Raw genomic sequence first — 10624 nt, forward strand, 5'->3', positions numbered from 1 at the left:
GACTGATAAGGGCGGGTCAAGCAGGACTAATATGTTTTTAGGCTGGCAAACTTCTAAAGAAAGGGTGTACATGTCACTTAGGCAAATCTCATATCGGAATAGGAGCGGAAAGTGAAGAACTTTATAAGGCATGTCACAAGTTCTCATGGTACGCACGCTTTTGGGGCTCGATGTAGCATAGCACGAAGAACAACTCCATGCGGGCCTAGGCCCAAAATGGACAATACATATCAAGGTCTCGGGTCATGATATTTATAGATAAAAGTCCACTAAAATTGTAACAGATAATATATATATATATATATATATATATATATATATATAAACTCATAATTCTAAGATACAATGCATAGACTAATTGCTAGGAATTACTGATAAGGTTGAATTCATAGAACATAATTCTTGAATCCGCATCTATATATCTTGAATTATTATTCGAGTTAGCGAAGCATTTTATTAGCATATTTGGTTATTATCTTTTGTCATAACCCGAATTTTTCACCCTGGGGGGTCGTTATGGCGCCTACTGATGAAAGCTAGACAAGCCAAATTGTGAGGACGTGATTTTTGCCCTATATATGATTATTCCTAAAATCCCAAACAAAATAATTTTTCTTTATTTTTACAATTTTTGTGCATTTCGGTGTCATTTTCTGATAATTGTTGCATTTTATTTGCGCATGTTAATTTTTTATAAAATACAAAAATATGCATTTTCGCATTTAGGTTTTAGTTTTATGTTTTAGTATCAATTAAGAGTTAATTTGTTTAGAACAAAACATGAAAAATCATAAAATTAGTTCACTTTTGCATTCTAATGATTTTTATTGTGAATTTGTCATGAAATAGTTTTTAAAATAATTTTAGGAATTAATTAGTCTTTATTTTGAAATAATTAGGATTTCATGTTGGTGTTACATCTTTATAAAAATTAGAAAAAATTAGAAAAATTTAAAAATGAGAAAAAGGAAATAAAAGAGAAAAGAAAATAAGAGTAGGAAAGTGGTCTTAATAAAGACCCAAATTTGGGCCAATTCATTGATAATTTTCAGGCCCAAACGCCCTTAGACCATTCCAACCGGATCCAGGCCCAATGCTTCAATACCCGGTCTATCCAACAAAGTCCAAACGACGTCGTTTCCTCAGCCTTTAATCACGACCGTTGGATCTCATCAATCCAACGGTCCGGATCTAACTAGGATGTTTGGTATATAAGTGTCCGAACTTCCCCCCTCACCCCCACTCGTACCGTACCCTTCTTCCTCATGAACCCTAATCCACGCCGCCCCTAAATCCCTCGCCGGCGGTGAACGTCACTTACACCGTTCAAACCCAAATTAACACCATAGATCCCCCATGAATCCCTCTTGTCATTCCCGTTATTGGTTTCCCTCGAATGTTGTCGGAGCTCGTCGAATCTCCGATTGAAGGTTCCGGTCAGATCGCAGGTTTATCCAAACCAGCCCAAAATCACACCACACAATCCCCGGACTTCCCTCAACCCAAATTCATGATTATTTTCCTTCAAATCTCTGTGAAGCGGCTCGAATTTTAGATCTAAGAATTTCTGGCCAAAACCCTAAACCAAAATCTTTATGATTTCGAACCGTAATATCCTTAACCATGTGTTCTCTTGTAAGAACACATGGTTAGGGATGTTGCGTGTCAAAAATCTGAAAGGATTCGAACGTCAGTGACTGGCCGGAGTTTCTCGTGCTTCAGTGAGTTTTCCTGTTTCTTTTTACTTGCATGGTTGAAGTTTTAGTTACAGTCTGGATTTCATTAAGTGTTCTGTTAATTTTACGATTTATTTTTGTGTATCAGTATAGTTCTATCAATTTCTTTTAGTTCTGAATTTGATGTTTGAATGGTCGATTGTGAGCTTATTGGTTAAGAGTTAGTTTAATTTCATTTAATGTTGATCAGTAGCTTAAGCTTTGCTTTGATTGATCCTGGTCTCTGGTTTTCCTAGTTTGATTGAGTTGGTGTGATTGAACAATTGGGATTGGTTAGTTCGATTAGTTAATTTCTGAGTTCTAATTAATCAGTCCTAGTTAGTTTTGGATTAATTTAGGGGATTGGTTATAGCTGTTGAGAATGTGGGTAGAATCAGTAACTTTGAGAAGCTTTCAGGGGTAGTTTGGGCATGGAAAAGGGTAATTCTGATAGGAATAGTAATTTCAAAGTAATAAAAGGGCAGTATAGGTATTGCATGGGTAGAAGAATACCCTAGGGCCTTCTAGAATAGGATTTTAGTGCACATTTCAGCACAATAGAGGTGCTTACTTGAGTAACAAGTTAGAAATAAGAGGACTAAACTGAAAATAGGGGAGAGACAAAAAAGAAAACCCAAAATCTGATTAACCCTCTTGTATCACCTATAAAAGGGCATCAAGTGCCTTAAGGAAGGGGATTGGAATTTTCAGCCCAAAAATCCCCACCAAAAGCTTTCCTCCTTGCTTTCAATTTCAGCTAGCACTTCAATTCCAATACTTAAGAAGAAACATCAAAAGATGGAAAAATCAAAAACAGTTTTACTAGTTCATCACTAGTGTCAGTGATTCTCAGTCTTTCTTTGGGCATTCTTCATTCCAACTCGAGGTTCTATTCCTAAAAAGTGTTTGGGAGTGACTAACGACTGATTCAAGTAAGTTTGGGGCCTATTAGTTTGGACTTCAGTGGAGATTTGGGTCCAGCAGGTTTTGAGAGCATCTAGGCTCAGCTGTGAGGGCTAGGAGTGCATTCCAAGTGTGTGTTGGACCGATCTGTTGAGTCTGCTTATATTTCTGATTTTTCAAAAGCAGTTCCTGGCCTGTTCTGTGATGATATATTGTTGAGTTTGTTGCTGTTGCTGTTCAAAGTAGCTGACTTCTTTCCTTCTCATATTTTCCCTTATCCAGGTACACAATTGTACCCCTGATGACTGTGAGCTCAAGTGGGCAGAAATGAATTATGTGAAGAATGAATTTACTTGCAGAATTGAGTTCTGATTTAGCTAATTTCCAGATCTACGTATTCAGTGCTTAATTCATGGATATTGTTTAAGTTTTGCTTGCTTTTGTGCTAAATGGACTATATAAATTGTTATATTTCGGAGTCATGTGATTACTATGAAGTGAACACTAGTGTTAGTTGATTACATGATAGGTTGATAGTAAAGTTGGCGTGAATTAATTCAAAAGTAGTTAGTCTGCTTTATGCTATTGAGATCGTATTTACAGCTTGGTTTTCACCTTGATGATGTCTAAGAACTCACCGGAATATCAGTGGATAAATTAGTCTGTGCATAAAACTGGAATTTAATTGACTAGTATCCTTCTAATTCGAGTAGATGCGTATTGTTTCCCCTCTGCTAATTATTGAACACTTAAAATAATTTAGAGGTAATTTCAGGGGGCGTTTGGTTGAGCTAAAATCAAGGCCTCGCTGGGCTCAGCGATAAGCCATCTCAGGCTGTCACACGGACGACCTTCATGAGTTTGGGCTTCCTAAGGGATTCGATCCCAGGTGTTGTTATCTGTCACCTGGGCTTCCCTTTCTCCTGCCTGACCGAATTTTAGGCCGTTTCTGAAGCCCATTAGTGGTCCAGCTCATTGCTGAGGTTGGACTACTGAATTTTATTCAGTTTACATGTAATTAAGTTCTCTTTCTTCTTTTAGGGATATTTGATCACTAGAAAATTGTAGTCACTCTCAAATGGGCCTTTTAATAAGTGTTGAGACGAATCTCGCCAAACAAAATCTCAAATACATGGCCCTCATTTAATTAACATGTGAATCCTTAGAATTCGAGGCGTGCCATTTGGTTGAATTTCCATGGCCCTCGCAAATTTAAAAACGCGTAGTTGCTTTAGGCGCACTATTTAATAATCTACTTTCTTAAACTCGGGTGCGCATTGATGCGACCCAAATTCGAATCTCAACAGAGTCGAAATGTGTCAACGACCACGGGTGCATTGATTGTGACGTGGTTCGAGACCCGTTTTCACGACGTTGCAATTCTCATAATAATAATAAAAGCGGTTTGAAATTAAAAAAAAACCATAAGCAAAAACATGTTCTGAAATCAGATAAAATTAAATACAACAGTTAAGCGACCGGGCTAGAACCACGGAACTCGGGAATGCCTAACACCTTCTCCCGGGTTAACAGAATTCCTTACTCGGATTTATGGTTCGCGGACTGTTAACAGGGTCATAAATTTCCTCGTTCGGGATTTAACCGGTGACTTGGGACACCATTAATCTCCAAGTGACGACTCTGGATAATTAATAATTAAATCCCGTTCCGATTGTCCTTTAAATGGAAAAACTCCTTTACGCCCTTGCGGGTGTAGAAAAAAGGAGGTGTGACACAAATTATTCTAATTACTTAACCTTTTCCAGTTTTAAACCATTATCAGTGATGAGTAGATATCATATAAATATCGATAATAATTAAGCGGAAGACAAAATCTGATAATTTAACTTAATACAAACTGCGGAAGTCTAAATACAACTCTACCCAGAATTTGATGTCACAATTTCATAGACTGTCTAAGAATACTACAAATAAGGTCTAAATAGAAATACACGAATCTGTCTCTGAATAAGTAAAGACAGAAAAGAAATGATAGAAGGAGACGCCAAGGCCTGCAGACGCCTGCAGGACTACCTCGGGTCGCCTATTGGACTGAAGGCGGCAACCTCACTGCGGTCCAAACGCTCTGGTACCAGTATCTGCACACGATGCAGAGTCTAGTATCAGCACAACCGACCCCATGTGCAGGTAAGTGCCTAGCCTAACCTCGATGAAGTAGTGATGAGGCTAGGACCAGACTACCAAATAAACCTATGTAGTTGAAGCATATACAGCGGAAACTAAAAGCAGATAATTTCAGTTAAAGATGGGAGGGGGAAAACATGCTTCAGGGAGTAACAGATAACAACAAAATATCAAGAGGAATATAAAGAAACCAAAATCCAATTACTAACAAAGATAAGGAAAACAAATGCAGAATTCACTTTCATTTCACATCTTGTTGCAGGCGTGCAACCCGGTCCCATTTCATATATCTCGTTGTAGGTGTGCAACCAGATCCCATTTCATATATCTCGTTGCACGCGTGCAACCCGTTCCCATTTCATATATCTTGTTGCAGGCGCGCAACCCGCTCCTATTTCATATATCTTGTTGCAGGCGTGCAACCCGCTCCCATTTCATATATCTTGTTGCAGGCGCGCAACCCGCTCCTATTTCATATATCTTGTTGCAGGCGTGCAACCCACTCCTATTTCATATATCTCGTTGCAGGTGTGCAACTCGCTCCCATTTCATATATCTTGTTGCAGGCGTGCAACCCGCTCCCATTTTATATATCTTGTTACATGCATGCAACCCGCTCACATTTCATATATCTCCATGGTGGCGTGCTACCTCGATCCCATTTACAAATTAACAATAATCACAAAAGAATCCCGGCAAGGGAACAAGAGTATAACAACAACATCCCGTGCAACCCGCTCACATTTTATATATCTCCATGGCGGCGTGCCACCCCGATCCCATTTACAAATCAACAATAATCACAAAAGAATCCCGGCAAGGGAACAAGAGTATAACAACAACATCCCGACAAGGGAAACAATATCGTAAACAATAAAATCCCGACAAGGGAGACAATGTCATAACAATAACATCCCGGCAAGGGAGACAATATCATAAACAATAACATCCCGGCAAGGGAACCAACAATGATAATCAACATTTTAAGTATGAATAAGTCTCAATGGAGTTACTACAATTACAACACTAGACCCACGGGTATGCTTGACACCGACGTATAGATACACGTTACCATGCCTATATGTCGTACTCCACAATTAACACATAGCAAATAAGACACAACTCCTAATACCTCAAGCTAAGGTTAGACCAAATACTTACCTCGATGCCACGAACACAATTCAAGCCTCAACTACCGCTTTACCTCTCGTTTCCACCATCAATTCGCTTGTATCTAGCCACAAGTTACTTAATTATAACAATAAATGCTAAATGAATCAATTCTAATGCATGAAAATAAGTTTTTCAATGTTTTCCCCAAAAAGTCAAAAATCGACCCCGGGCCCACATGGTCAAAACCCGAGGTTCGAACCAAAACCCGATTAACCATTCACCCACGAACCCAAATATATAATTTGTTTTGAAATCGGACCTCAAATCGAGGTCCAAATCCCCAAATTTTGAAAAAACCTAAGTTCTACCCAAAACACCTAATTTCGCCCATGAAAACCATAACGACCCGATCGGTAATTTTGAGCTTTGGCTCGTTCTTCGGCAGTTCTAGGCCATGAGCAGCTTCATTTCAGGTATTATAACTTGTACGCGTGGTCGGAATTGAATTTCGGGAAGTTCGGAGTTGATTTGGAAAGAGAATTCTTATTTCAGAAGCTTAAAGTTGAAAGAATTGACTAAGATTGGACTTTTGAGTAAAAGACCTTGGAATCGGGATTTGAAGGTTCCAACATGTTCGTATGATGATTTCGGACTTGGGCGTATATCTGGATTGGGTTTTGGAAGACCCGGAAATGTTTTGGCGCCCATTGTGGAAGTTAGCATTTTGGAAGAAATTTCATAAGTTTGGCTTGAAGTGTATTTCAGTGTTATCGATGTCTGTTTGGGATTCCAAGTCTGGGTGTAGCTCCGTATGGTGATTCTGGAGTTGGGAGCGCGATCGGAAGTGAATTCGGAGGTCCGTAGGTTATTTTGAAGTCATTTGGCTAAAGATAGAAAATTGAAGGTTTTTGGAGAAGTTTGACCGGAAGTGGACTTTTTGATATCGGGGTCGGATTCCAATTCCGGAAGTTGGAGTAGGTCCGTAATGTCAAATACGACTTATGTGCAAAATTTGAAGTCAATCGGGCGTGATTTGATAGGTTTCGGCATCGAAAGTAGAAGTTTGAAGTTCTAAAGTTCATAAAGCTTGAATTTGAGGTTGATTCATGATTTTAGCATTGTTTGGTATGATTTGAGGCCTCAAGAAGGTCCGTGTTATGTTATGGAGTGGGTTGGCGTGATTGAACGGGGTCCCGGGGGCCTCGGGTGTGTTTCGGGTTGTATCACGCTCTTATTTGATGTTTCAACGTCGTTTCTTTGGACATAAAGGGGTACCATATTAAGCAAATGCTCTCCAAATTAAGTTTTTATTGAACCATTAGATCCGTATCGTAATTATGGAGCCATAGCAAAAAGAATCGTCGAATTTGGACATCGTATGAGGGAGTTATGCTCATTTCCGTGTCGTGAAAAATTGCTGGTTGCTGTCATAACCGCAGATGCGGTCATTTTTTCGCAGATGCGGAAAGTGCTGGAGGTAGTGGGGTTCTTTTAAAAATCGAAGTTTGGCTCATTTTCACTTCATTTCTTCCATGGGAGCCGATTTTGGAGCAACTTTGGAGTGTCATTTTCATCACCAAGCATGAGGTAAGTGATCTCTACTAGTGCTGAGTATATACAAGGTTTATATATGGATTTAGACATGAAAAATTGTAGAAAACTTGGGGTTTTAGGGAAAACCTAGAAAACTAGTATTCTTGGATTTTGAACACGATTTTGGGTATGAAATTTAGAGAAAATCATATATTTGAGTTCGTGAGGCTATGAGTAAACTTTATCTTTGAAAAATTTCGGATTCCGGGCACGTGGGCCCCGGGGCGTTTTTGTCAACTTTTCGATCGAGGTTAGGAATTGTTATAAATTGGACTATAATGAGTACCTTAGCATATATTAATGGGTTTACATAATTATTGGCTAGTTTTGGAGCTTGTGCAACGATTCGAGTCTTCGGAAGGGCGTGGAATGCCGGTTATGGATCTTCGGAGCGAGGTGAGTCTCCTTTCTAACCTTGTAAGAGGGAATTGTCCCCATAGGTGAGTTAATTGGCTATGTGCTCCTATTTGTGGGGGCTATGTACGCACGAGGTGATGAGAGTCCGTGCGTAGCTACTATTATGCTATTGTCCGGGTAGTTCAGGACCCAAAAGCATGCTATACTTGGATTAATCGTAAACTTGTTGACAACTTGAATTGCTTAAATCATTGAATTAGTCAATGAATTTCTAAAAGGATTAAACTTCATTTTCTTAAATTGTCAATAGAGGATTGGCTTTTATTTGGATAAATGTTCCCCGATAAATTCTAAATTGACTGTTTGAGCATGTATCTCTATGTGTACCTGCGCCGCATGTATGATTCATGAGCAGGGTCTTTGTTTATTTTATGTTGACCGCATCGCAGGTTAGTTCGCGAGCGGGGTAATAGATGCATCTATAGGCGCGCCGTCGACCCTCGGCAAGTGCACCGTTTATTTCTGTTGGATCGGGTCGTCGCCTCGGCATAATATGCGCATGCTTGCATTGCTTACTTTGAAACTTATTGAAGTTGATATTGCCTTTTTGGCCACTATAAACTAATAAAGATAATGAAAAGCAAATCTTGAAAATCCTTTATTATTTGTTAAATGTGTTTACCTGTTTTTTCGGCTTTGTGAGTTAGAACTACTATATAAATCCATGATTTCCTCACATTTTCATTATATTATTATTTGACCACTAGCAAGTATTGAAGTCGACCTCTCGTCTCTACTTCTTCGAGATTAGACGGGATACTTGCTGAGTACACGTTGTTTTCGTACTCATACTACACTTCTGTGAATTTTTGTTGCACAGGCACATACATCCTTAGTGGCCTAGTGGGCGTAGCAGCATGGTTGACATGGAGACTTAGGAGAACTGCATTTCTCGAGGCGACCCACAGCTAGTACAGTCTCTTTCAGTGTTTTGTATTTACTTTCCGTCCAATTTGTATTCCGGACGGTTATTGTGCTTTGTTCGATTCCTTAGTAATTGCTCATGTACTTGTGACACCGGGTTCTGGGATGCATTTGGGTTTCTTCAGAATTTAAAGGTTGTTAAATGTTTCTTGATTTAATCGGAGGAATTTACTATGTATGGTTTTAAGCGGATAAAAGAAGTGTTTTAGGAAATATTTAAACGAGAATTTAATTTAGTATTTGGTTGGCTTGCCTGACGGCGGTGTCTGGCGCCATCACGACCCTTAGTGGATTTTGGGTCGTGACAAAAACCTTTGATTTTGAGTTGAAATCATGAGAAAATATGTTAAAGATTAATGAAAACGAGTTAGAAATGACTTACAATCGATTTGGAAAAGTACTTGTCTTTGAAAAATCGCCCAAAGGTGTTTAGGTTTTGAAAGAGTTTGAAAAATAAAAGATTTTCGGCTAAGTTATGAATTTGCAGGTCGCAAATATCGCAATTGTGAACCCCTTCAGGTATCTGCTATCTTCGCAAATGCGAAGAATATGTCGCATTTCCGACCATGAAGCATTCCGGTCACCTTCGCATTTGCAAGGGACCTGTCGTATTTGCGAAAGAGGGGGCTTCGCAATTCCCACAAATGTTTCGTATTTGCTAAAGGGGCCTGCCCAGGCTTGGTTCGCATTTGCGAAGCCTGGGTCGCAATTACCAAGCTCGAGAACTTCGCAATTGCGAAGCCTGATCTTGCAATTGCGAGATCAGAGGCCTGGGAAAAAATACCAGATACTAGCACTTGATTCTAAGTCCAACTTCACTCCGTGGCGTATCCAAAACTCACCCGAGCCCTCGGGGCTCCAAACAAAACATGCACACCAACCTAAAAACATCATACGAACTTGCTCGTGCAATCAAATACTCAAAATAACATCAACAACTATGAATTAAACCCCAAATTCATGAAATCATTCAAGAACACCAAAATTTCAAATTTCTCAACTTTAAGTCCGTTTTATACCAGACCAATTCCAATCTTTACCAAATTTTACAGATTCAACCTTATTATTATTTCAAACTTGTATCGGGTTCCGGAACCAAAATACGGGCCCGATACCATCAATTTCAAACACCTTTCATTTCCAAAAACTCTTATAAATTTCTAGAGAATAATTTTCTTTTAAAATTCATTTCTCGGGCTTGGGACCTCGGAATTCAATTCCAGGCATATGCCCAAGTCCCATATTTTCCCACGGACCCTCCGGTACCGTCAAATCACGGGTCCGGGTCCGTTTACCCAAAATGTTGACCAAAGTCAACCTAAATTCATTTTAAATGCAAAATTCATCTTTTTTCACAGATTTTCACATAATAGCTTTCCGAATACATGCCCGGACTGCGCATGCAAATCGAGGTGAGACAAAAAAGAGGTTTTAAGGCCTCGAAACACGGAATTCATTTCTAAAACAAGTGATGACCTTTTGGGTCATCACATCTTTATATTTTCACTAATATTTAATCAATAATAAATCTGAATGGCTATTTTAGGTATAACTCGATCAATTTTCTTTAAGAATTGTTTTGGAAAAGTTCTAATTTTTTAATTCGAAATATGCTACTGAGTTTTCTAACCTAATCTAAGACAATATAGATGTTATACATCAATCACTGCCTAAATGAATTCTTTGAATTTGCTGTTTTTAGCTTCAATCTATTAAGAAACAGTAAGCTATAGAACCTTTGATGTATGAGCAACAAAAAACAAAAAATGTGCCAAAGAAATACAGTCAAAAACTTTAAATCTTTAATCATAAGG

The sequence above is a fragment of the Nicotiana sylvestris genome, chromosome 12 (assembly GCF_000393655.2).
Source record: "Nicotiana sylvestris chromosome 12, ASM39365v2, whole genome shotgun sequence".
NCBI lineage: Eukaryota > Viridiplantae > Streptophyta > Magnoliopsida > Solanales > Solanaceae > Nicotiana > Nicotiana sylvestris.